Source organism: Nicotiana sylvestris, chromosome 1 (genome assembly GCF_000393655.2).
Source record: "Nicotiana sylvestris chromosome 1, ASM39365v2, whole genome shotgun sequence".
NCBI lineage: Eukaryota > Viridiplantae > Streptophyta > Magnoliopsida > Solanales > Solanaceae > Nicotiana > Nicotiana sylvestris.
In genome coordinates, this window is record NC_091057.1 from 185,971,052 (window position 1) to 185,982,241 (window position 11,190).

Genomic DNA, 11,190 nt, shown 5'->3' on the forward strand with positions numbered 1-11,190 from the left:
GAGTGGAGTATCAGTACAACCGACCCCATGTACTGGTAAGTGCTGATCCTAACCTCCATGAAGTAGTGACGAGGCTAAGGCGGGTCACCTACGCTGAAACTTGTACGCAATCTATAACAATGACAAAATAATTGAACTACAGTACAAAAATTAAACAACCAATATGAAATGATAGCCACAGCCTCGAAAATAAACCAGTCATCTAAAATTTACCAATTTCTACCAGCTCAAATAAAAATACCGGAAAACAATGCAGCTCAAGAAATAGAAACATATAGGTTGTTTCGGCGCGCAATCTGATCCCACCAGACAGCACATAATCCTCCCTTATTCCACCATAACAATATCAATAACAGTAAATAATATATATATATATATATATATATATATATATATATATATATATATATATATATATATATATATATTGTTGTGGCGTGCAACCGGATCCCACCATATATCAATATCAATATCATAATTCACCCTTATTTCACCATATCAATTTATCCTTATTCCACCTGTTGCAGCGTGCAACCCGATCCCACGGTATATACATATTCACTCTTATTCCACCATATCAATCCTTCCTTATTACACATGTTGCAGCGTGCAACCCGATCCCACCATATCACTACCAAACAGTCAATGTACACTGTTAAATCAATAGGCAAAATCACAAGGCCTTTACCATAAATAAATACCAAACTGAACCAAGAAAAGGAATCTTGTTCAATATAGAATCTACACAAATAATTTTACACAGCGAGACCAAACCAGCAATTTACAGTTAAAAAGGTACAAACAAATCGAATTAAGCAAACTAAAAGGGATTAGGTAAAACTATGAAAAGAGCTAACATGGTTAACGAAAGAAAACATTGATTAACACGTAGCAATTAAGCATGGAAAGCATTTAGAGCATGTAACAAATAAGATATGAGGGAAAACAATTAAGGAAAAATGTTAAATCAGGAAAAACAGATAATTCGGCGGCGTATAAGCACTCGTCACCTTGTATATACCGCTCACATGGATTTCACATAACACAAAATCCAAGGGTTCCTAATTTTCTCAAGTCAAGTTTAGACACAACACTTATCTCTCTCCAAAGGCCACTCAAAGCTCAATTACATTTTTGCCTTTCAAACACGCCTCCGAACCAACAATATCTAGCAAATTATCAACCAAACTTTTCAAATAAACCTTAGGAATCACCCACGATCGATAAGAATTCAATTTAGGCCATTATTGAAAAAGTTAACAAAAGTCAACACCTGGGCCCGCTTAGTCCAAAACTGAAATTCGAACCAAAACCCAATTACCCATTTACCCCGAGCCCGGATATGTAATTGGTTTTGGAAATTCGACCTCAATTTGAGGTCTAAATCCCCAATTTATCAAATTTCTAGTTTTTGCCCAAAATCCCAAATTCCACTATGAAAAACCTTGGATTCTAGGTTGAAATCTTGTAAAATGAAGTGAAAGATTGAAAGAAACTAGTTTAGAATCACTTACTTATGATTTTGGGAAGAATAAGTCTTTGAAAAATCGCCTCTTGTGTTTTAGGTTTTGAAATTTTGAAGAATTAATGAAAAATCCCGTCCAAAAGTCATTTTGATCAGTTGCAGGTGTCGTATTTGTGACCCGGGGTGTGCAAATGCGAGCCCCGCAAATGTGAATAACCTATCACAAATGCGAAGGACTCCCCATTCCTGCTTTCATCGCAAATACGAAGAAAGTCTTGCAAATGCGAGCCTAACCTTCCGCAATTGCGACTAATTGATCGCAATTGCAATCCCTGCCATTCTCAGACTTCCTTCGCAAATGCGAGGAAAGTTCGCAATTGCGAAAATTGATGGCCCAGCTTCTCCTCACAAATGTGAGAATTAGCTCGCAAATGCGGACCCCTCAGAGGTCGCAATTATGATCCTGATCTTGCAGGCCTGCAACCTGCTTAGTTACACCATCAAATTTTTCCAAGTTCGAAACACTCTGTAGCTTATCCGAAACTCACACGAGCCCTCGGGGCTCCAAAACAAACATGCACACAAGTCTTAAAATATCATACGAACTTGCCCACGTGATCAAATCGCCAAAATAACACCTAGAACCACGAATTTAGCACCAAATCACATGAAATTCTCAAGAACACTTCAAAATTCCTATTTTCACAAATCGGTCGTCCGAATCATATCAAACCAACTCCGTTTCTTACCAAATTTATATTGAACATGTAGCATTAGGTAGGGGTAAGGTCTATGTACAGACAACCCTACCCAGACCCCACTTGTTGGGATCAAATTGGGTTTGTTGTTATTGTTGTAGCAGGCTCCAGAACCAAAATACGGACTCGATGCCAACAAGATCAAACATCAATATTTTTCTTAAAAACCAATAATGTTTCAGATATCAATTTTTAACAAAAATTTATAACTCGGGCTAGGGACCTTCGAATCCAATTTCAGGCATACGCCCAGGTCCCATATTTTGATACAGACCCACCGGGACTGTCAAAATACAAATCCGGGTCCGTTTACCAAAATGTTGATCGAAGTCAACTCAATGAAGTTTTAAGCAAAAATCCTTATTTTTATCAACTTTCAACAAAAAAACTTTTCGCAATCACGCCGGACTATGCACACAAATCGAGGAGGGATAAATTAAGGTTTTAAAGGCCTCGAAACACAGAACTTGGTTTAAAATCATAAGATGACCTATCAGGTCATCACATTCTCCACCTCTAAAATAATTATTTATCCTCGAACGGACATATAAAAGTACTTGAGTTGGGGAAAAGGTGGGAATATCTACTTCGTATATCGGACTCGGACTCCCAGGTAGTTGCCTCAATATGCTGACCTCTCCACTGCACTCGAACTAAAGGATAACTCTTTGATCTCAACCGATGAACTTGTTGGTCTAGAATAACTACCGGCTCTTCCTCATAGGTCAAATTCTTGTCCAACTGGACAGTGATGAAGTTTAATGATAACTAGGGATTTTAACGCATTTTATACTCCTTGCGTATGCTTTGATTAGAAATTCATGGAAAATAGTCCCAAAAGGCTCACAAGTTGTGCTTGATTGCAGGTTTGATCAACAAAGTGACAAGATGTCAAAGATCAGCTCAAAAGGAGTGAAACTTGTACAAGTACCAAGACAAGACAAAACTCAGGCAAAACAAGGCCAGTGCAGCCGTACAACATTCTGTGTAGTCCGCACTAGGAGATTCAGAGAGGTTGATTTCCAGGCAAAGAGGCAATGCGGCCGCACTAGGTTTTGTGCGGTCCGCACTAGAGTTAATGCGGCCGTACTTGATTTAGTGCGGTCCGCAGACCCAAGGATCAGAGAGATGCCAGATGTGAAGTTCCAAGCCAATGCGGTCCGCAGTCCATTCTGTGCGGACCGCATTAGAAGCCTCCGCGGCCGCAGACCATTTTGTGCGGTCCACATCGCCCGAGTTCAGAGAGCTGTAGTTTCAAGTTCAGAGCCTAGTGCGGCCGCACTCCATTTTGTGTTGTTCGCACTAACCCCGCAAGGGTATTTTTGTCCATATTTTTTAGCTTAGTATAAATAGCTTCTTTTTCCATTTTTAGGGCATCATATATTGTAAGCACTTAGTTGCGCTCATGGGTTCGACTTTCTTAGCCATTTTGGGCAATTTTATCTACTTTTCATCATTGAATCTTGTTATTTACCTTAGTAATTAATTAATATGAGTTGTTCTTCATCTATTTCTTGCTTTTCCTCTTCAATTATGAGTAGCTAGACCCATAGGTTAGGGTTGTAGCTCAACCCTAGTGTGGGTAATTGATGGGTCTTGTAATTTAGGGCTAGATTGACTATGGGTGTTTGATATTTGGGCAATTTCATGGTTAATTGTTAAATTAGTGGTTGAAAACACTAGTTTGTGTTTAGTTGACTTGGGCTCTTCTTGAGAAAGAGAGTCTAAGTCTCCGAAATTGGTCCAACAAGGAATTGGGGCATACTCAAGAGATTTATAGCTCCAATTAAAGGGTTAAACCTCGAGAGAGTAATACCCGACTTGAACCCTAGTTTCTTGTGCAAATGTGCATAACCAATTGGTCTTGAGAAAGTCAATTAGGGCAAAATCACTCGAACCACCGAGAGGTGTAGAGTGGGTAAAGTCATGCAACGGTTATATTATACTCCCCAACTATGTCAATCGTGTCTTAGATTCAATTACCCGTTAATTAACCACCTTGGTGAAAGTCACTACCCTAGTGCCTTTTAAAGCATTTGAACAACCCCTTTTAGTTTAACTCTTAGCTTAATCTAGTTTCATTTACTATTATAGTTGGATAAGAGTATTATCAAATCAAAAACCCCAAAAATGATTCGAAGTGTAATTTGGAACACATACGCAATCCTAAACTAGATAGATACTCGATTCCAATTTCTAGCTCTCTGTGGATATCGATCTCGACCCAAAATCAGGTAAAAGTTGCTCTGACCCTCTCTCGCTACTTAATTAGTAGTGCGGAGTATGCCGCGATCACTTTTTTGGCACCGTTGCCAGGGAGTTAACGGTTTTGGCTATCTATTTAGTTAGTTTTGTGTATTGTTCTTCATTCCTTCTTTGTTACTAACTTGTTTGTGTCACTACTCAGGTACCAAAATGGCAGCGAACAACGCTAATGACCCTCTTGGAAATGTGATTGTGGGGAGGAGGTAGATGATGTTGGAGATGATGAGGTGCCTCTTGTACCTCAAGTGAAGAGGTTCAATATGTGAATAATTATCAAGGCCAACGGGGAAACTCTTCAAACCAACAACAATGGAGACCTCAAGGCAATTAGGGCAATCAACAACAAAACAGTGGTAATTGGGGGAACAACAACCAAAACAATAACTGGGGCAATCAGAACAACAATCAAAGCAACGAAGGGAATTGGAATGGTAATAACAACAATTGGGGTGGCAATAACAATCAAAGTGGATGGAACAATGGAACCAAGGAAACCGGGGGCAAGGCTTTTAAAGGCCCCCAATGTACCAAAAACCGAACAATCCACCCCCATTTCCATCTCAAGGTCCTAGTTCTTCTAGTAATGATTTGGGTAGAATTGAAATGATATTCGAACAAATGATGAACAAGAATGCGGATTCAGATGCATAGTTGGCTTCCCACAATACCTCTATCAGAAACTTGGAGGTGTAATTAGGTCAAATCTCTCAGTCTTTAAATACTCGCCCTAAGGATGTTTTACCAAGTGATACGGTAGTGAACCCGAAGGGTGGGAACAATCATGTTATGGCGGTTACAACAATAAGTGGGAGAGGCGGTGATGTGAATGCCTCTAAGCAAAAGCAAGTTTTGGGTGATGATATTGAGTTGCAAGAAGATGAAGTCCCTTTGGTAGTTGAAGATGTGGTTGATGAAAATGCGAACAATGAAGTGAAGATTGATATTTAAGATGTCAAGGTGAAAACTCAAAATGATGTGAACTCGTCTAGGGAACACATAATAGACATGTCGGAGCCGGTTGTACCAAAAGCCAAGGCTCCTTTGCCAAGGCCACCTCCACCTTATCCTCAAAGGCTCGCGAAGCAAGAGAATAAGAATCAGTTTAAAAAGTTCATTGACATGATGAAGAGCTTATCTATTAATGTGCCTTTCGTGGAGGCTCTTGAACAAATGCTTGGCTATGCAAAATTCATGAAAGACTTGGTCATAAAGAAGCGTTCTATGGATTGTGAAACTATAAGGATGACTCACCAAGTTAGTGTTATAGTGCATTCAATGTCCCTGAAGCTTGAAGATACCGGTGCTTTCACCATTCCTTGCACCATTGGGAGTGCGGACTTTGCCAAGTCTCTATGTGATTTGGGAGCTAGTATCAATTTGATGCCCTAGTCAGTTTTCAAAACCTTGGGTATTGGGCAACCTAGGCCGACTTCCATGAGGTTACAAATGGCGGATAGATCGATGAAGAGACCATTGGGTATTATTGATGATATGCTTGTCCGGATGGACAAATTTATCTTGCCAGCTGATTTTGTGATCTTGGATTGCGAGGTGGACTATGAAGTTACTATCATATTGGGTAGACCTTTCCTAGCTACGGGGAAGGAATTTGTAGATGTGGAAGCAGGGGAACTCACCTTCTGGGTGGGTGATGAAAAGGTAGTCTTTCATGTGTGCAAATCTATTAAGCAGCCCAACAGCACTGAGATGTGCTTTTTTGTTGACCTCATCACCACAGTGATAATTGATAACAACAGTGCAATGATCAATATGGAGGACCCATTAGAGGTCGTCTTGTTGAATCTTGATGTTAATGAGGATGCAAGCCGAGTGGAGTGCGTGAATGCTTTACATGGAATGTGATCTTATTCTTATGAGCCTAGGAAATTGTCTTTGGATTTCGAGAATAGAAAAACTCTACCAACTAAACCTTCAATTGAGGAGCCTCCAGTATTGGAGTTGAAACCACTTCCTTCACACCTCAGCTATGAGTTCTTAGGCTCAAATTCTACTTTGCCAGTTATTCTTTCTTCTAGCCTTACTAACATGCAGGTTGATGCCACATTGGCGGTGCTTCAAAAGCGGAAAAGGCAATTAGATGGACTTTAGCTGATATCATGTTGGAGGATTTGCATGGACTACCGCAAGTTGAATAAAGTGACCCGCAAAGATCACTTTCCTTTGCCATTTCTAGATCAGATTTTGGACCGACTTGCTGGGCGTACCTTCTATTGCTTCTTAGATGGGTATTCTAGGTACAACCAAATCTTGATTGCTCTGGAAGATCAGGAGAAGACCACATTCACTTGTCTATATGGCACTTTTGCCTTCTCTAGGATGACTTTTGGATTGTGTAATGCACCGGCTACATTTTAGCGGTGTATGATGGCCATTTTCACCGACATGGTGGAAGACATTTTGGAGGTGTTCATGTACAATTTTAGTGTTGTGGGGACTCATTTGATGAATGCTTGAAGAATCTTGATAAGGTGTTGACCCGTTGTGAAGAAACCAATCTTGTTCTTAATTGGGAGAAATGACACTTTATGGTGGAAGAAGGAATAGTTCATGGGCATAAAATTTTGAAGCATGGCATTAAGGTAGACAAAGCAAAGATAGATGTGATTTCAAGGCTCACCCCTACATCCATCAAGGGAGTTCGAAGTTTTTTTGGGCATGCGGGGTTTTACCGGAAATTTATCAAAGATTTTTCGAAGGTAGTGAATCCCTTGTGCAAGTTGTTAGAAAAAGATGCTAAGTTCGTGTTTGATGAAAAGTGTATGCAAGCCTTTGAACTTCTCAAGCATAAGTTGACCATCACTCCTATCATTACCGCGCCTAATTGGAGCTTGCCCTTTGATATCATGTATGATGCGAGCGATGTTGTGGTTGGGGCAGTTTTGGGTCAAAGAGTGAACAAAATATTTAATCTTTTGTACTATGCGAGCAAGATAATGAATGATGCTCAAGTGAACTACACGGTGATCGAGAAAGAACTTTTGGCTATAGTGTTTGCAATGGAAAAATTCCGGCCGTATCTTATGGGTGCTAAGGTTATTATTCATACCGACCATGCCGCACTCCGGTACTTGATGACGAAGAAGGATTCCAAAGCTAGACTGATGTGATGGGTCTTGTCACTTGAAGAGTTTAATTTGGAGATTGTGGACCGGAAGGGTAGTGAGAACCAAGTGGCAGACCACTTGTCCTGCTTGGAGGAGGAGGGGAGGCCTCGTGATGACCTAGAGATCAATGATTCATTTCCCAATGAACAACTCCTTTCGGTGTCGATGAATGATATACCATGGTTTGCCTATGTTGCTAAATTCCTTGTGACTGGTATAATCCCGTGAGAGCTCTCTTCTAACCAAAGGAAGAAGCTCAAGCGGGATAGTTTGGATTTCTATTGGGATGAGCCGTACTTGTTCAAGATTTGCACGGATGGTGTGATCCGAAGGTGTCTCCCGGAGGAAGAGCAATTGAGTATCTTGGAGGCTTGTCATTCCTCTCCCTATGGTGACCATCATGGCAGGGCGAGGACGACTTCTAAAGTTCTTAGTTGTGGGTTTTATTGGCCAACTTTTTTCAAAGATGCGGGTGATTTTTTGAAGAGATGCGACGAATACCAAAGAGCGGGTGGAATTTCGAAGAAAGATGAGATGCCTCTCAATACCATTCTTGAGGTTGATATTTTTTATGTATGGGGCATTGATTTCATGGGCCCATTTGTTAGCTCTTGTGGGAACACTTACATTCTTGTAGCGGTTGACTATGTTTCAAAGTGGTTTAAAGTCGTGGCTTTTCCCAATAATGAGGCCCGGAGTTTTGTTGAATTTCTCAAGAAGAGCATTTTTACAAGGTTTGGTACTCATCGTGAAATCATAAGTGATGGGGGGTCTCATTTTTGTAATAGAAATTTGACACTTTACTTTCAAAGTATGGTGTTAATCACAAAGTTTCTACCCCCTATCATCCTCAAGCAAGAGGTGAAGTTGAAGTCTCCAATAGGGAAATCAAAAGCATATTGTCAAAGACGGTCAATGCAAATAGGACCGATTGGTCAAAGAAGTTGGATGACGCTCTATGGGCTTATAGGACTGCTTCTACGACTCCGATTGGTATGTCTCCGTATCGGTTGGTGTTTGGGAAAGCTTGCCATATACCGGTTGAGTTAGAGCACAAGGCCATGTGGGCTTTGAGAAAGCTAAATCTTGAGTGGGATGTTGCAGCCAATCTTCGTGTGGAGCAGCTCAATGAACTTGATGAATTCCGATTCCATGCCTACTCCAGTTCGTCCTTGTACAAGGACAAGATGAAGAACCTTCATGATAAATATGCTCGTGGAAAGGATTTCAAAGTAGGTGATTTGGTTCTCTAGTTCAACTCTCGTTTACGTCTGTTTCCGTGAAAGCTCAAGTCAAAATGGAGTGGATCTTTTGAAGTGGTGTGTGTGACCCCATTTGGTGATCTTGATTTAAATAACAAAAATGGTGAAGTATTCAGATTTAATAGGCACCGGGTCAAGCATTACTTGGGAAAAATTGATGATGGCCATGTGGTGGCGCTTCTTCATTTCAAATAATGTGATGGTAACCTGCGTCGTGCCACGACGTTAAATCAGGCGCTTCTTGAGAGGCAACCCATGTGTTTTTCTTCTTGTTTTCTTTGATGTTCTTTGTAGTATAGGATTGATTTTTGGGCTAACTAGTTGTGAGATGTTACAAAGTTATGTTGATGCAGTGCAGGACTTAGTGGAAAAAAGTGCCAGGTATCTGAAATTGTTAATGCGGCCGCACTACGTTTAGTGCGGACCGCACTGGTGAGGGTGAAATGTAGATCTCTCTTAAATTTGTCACTACGTCCGCACTATATTTTGTGCGGTCCGCGGTGGACCATTACGGCCTTAGTCCATTTTGTGCGGACCGCAGTGTGTTGCCTCCTCAAGCTTGAAACTAGTTGTGCAGTGCAGACCGCAGTCCATTTTGTGCGGTCCGCACTGGTTGGTGAGACTGGGCCCCAGGTCCTTTTCTATAAATAGGGCCTGAGGCCCTCCTTTTACCCTTTTCGAACCTTTGAATCTCAGAAGCTTTAAGACATTGTTCATCATGTCCCTTGCTTGTAACTAATTGTTTGGACTTGTTATTCTTCATTTCATCTCATATCTGGTACCATTACATTCCTTTTACTTGTTCTCTTTTGTTAATTTCTTTTAATTTCTATTTTTCATGCTTTCCTTTCTCTTCCTCTCATATTTTCTTTTATAGATTAGATTAGGGTAGTTAATATTTGGATTAATATAGACATAGTTAGTTACCTATGCTGGGCAAACACTTAGGGACAGGACTTGGGTGTTAATTAAGCTTAAAATCAAAAATCCATGAACCCTAACTTAGTGCCACGGCTGGGCACTCAGTGAGGACTGCGGTCGTTTATGTGTGGTCCATGGTACCCCTGTGCGATCCGCAGTACCATTTTGTGTGGACCGCACTACTTATTGTTCTGAAAGATGAACCTTAGGGAATGCGGTCGCACTACATTCTGTGTGGACCGCATTGCCCGTTGTGCGGCCGCACTACATTTTGTGTGGTCCGCATTGCCTAGATACAGAGGGTGGGTGGTCTGAACCCCACCCCTGTGCGGACCACATGGCCATTTTGTGCGGTCCTCATTGGCCCCTATGCAGTCGCACACTATTTTGTGCGGTCCGCACTAGGTGAATTCTGCAACATGTCTGAAACTTTTCTCTTCTGTTCTGCAATTCTGTTTCTTGATTGTTGCTACTGATACTAACAAGTTCATTTGGATTGTGTTTGTAGACAATGGTGAAACAATGAGGTAAAGGATATAAACAGCCTGGCAAAGGTGAATCCTCCTGGGGAGGGAAGCAGAAAATGATAAAACACTCTCCTCAAGCCAGGCAAAACATTAAAAACACTAGAAAGTTGATAAGAGCAGCTAACAGAGCAATTGACATGTCGGGGAGTGAGTACGAGCCTTCCTGGGAGATTTCTTCAGATTCAGTACCAACACATATCCCTGACTGGCCAGAGAGTTATAGACTAAGAGATACACCTCCAACATCCCCCACTGCCCAAGCATCAGTGAACATTTCTTTTGGGTCATCTGAGGGCTCAGGTGAAGGTAGTGGGGAATACTCCACCTCTCCCATAGCTTCATTATCTGGAGAGGGTGCAGTAGGCGATGAAGAGGAAGTAGGGGGAGAAGAAGTAGGAGAAGGAGGTGAACCATAGGTGAGGGGTATTGCTAGAACTAGGAAGCCAGAGATGTGGCAGGACCGGTTCGTTAGTGAAGTAGCATACCACATATTTTGGGAATGGTGGCCGGTGAGGAAGTTGATACCAGAGAGGAGTTTCATAGATAGATATTTACTACCTCACAACCCCAATGTGAGGAGACAATTTAAGGAGAGAGTCGGATGAGAATACTTTTGGGGGGACTGTGTGGATGCAAATGAGCACTTGGTCAAAGAATTCTACACCAACGTTGTCCACATCAAAAAGGGCACTAAGGTGACCAAGGTGCAGAATTTGAAGGTGTTGTTTAATGGGAAGACAATCAATGATTACCTCGGCTTTGATGAGGAGGATGAGTCCCTGTACATGGCGGAGATGGAATTGGGTGAAGAGATCCGTCCCTGGCAAGCACAATACCTGGAAATCCCAGGTACCACCCCCGACTGGT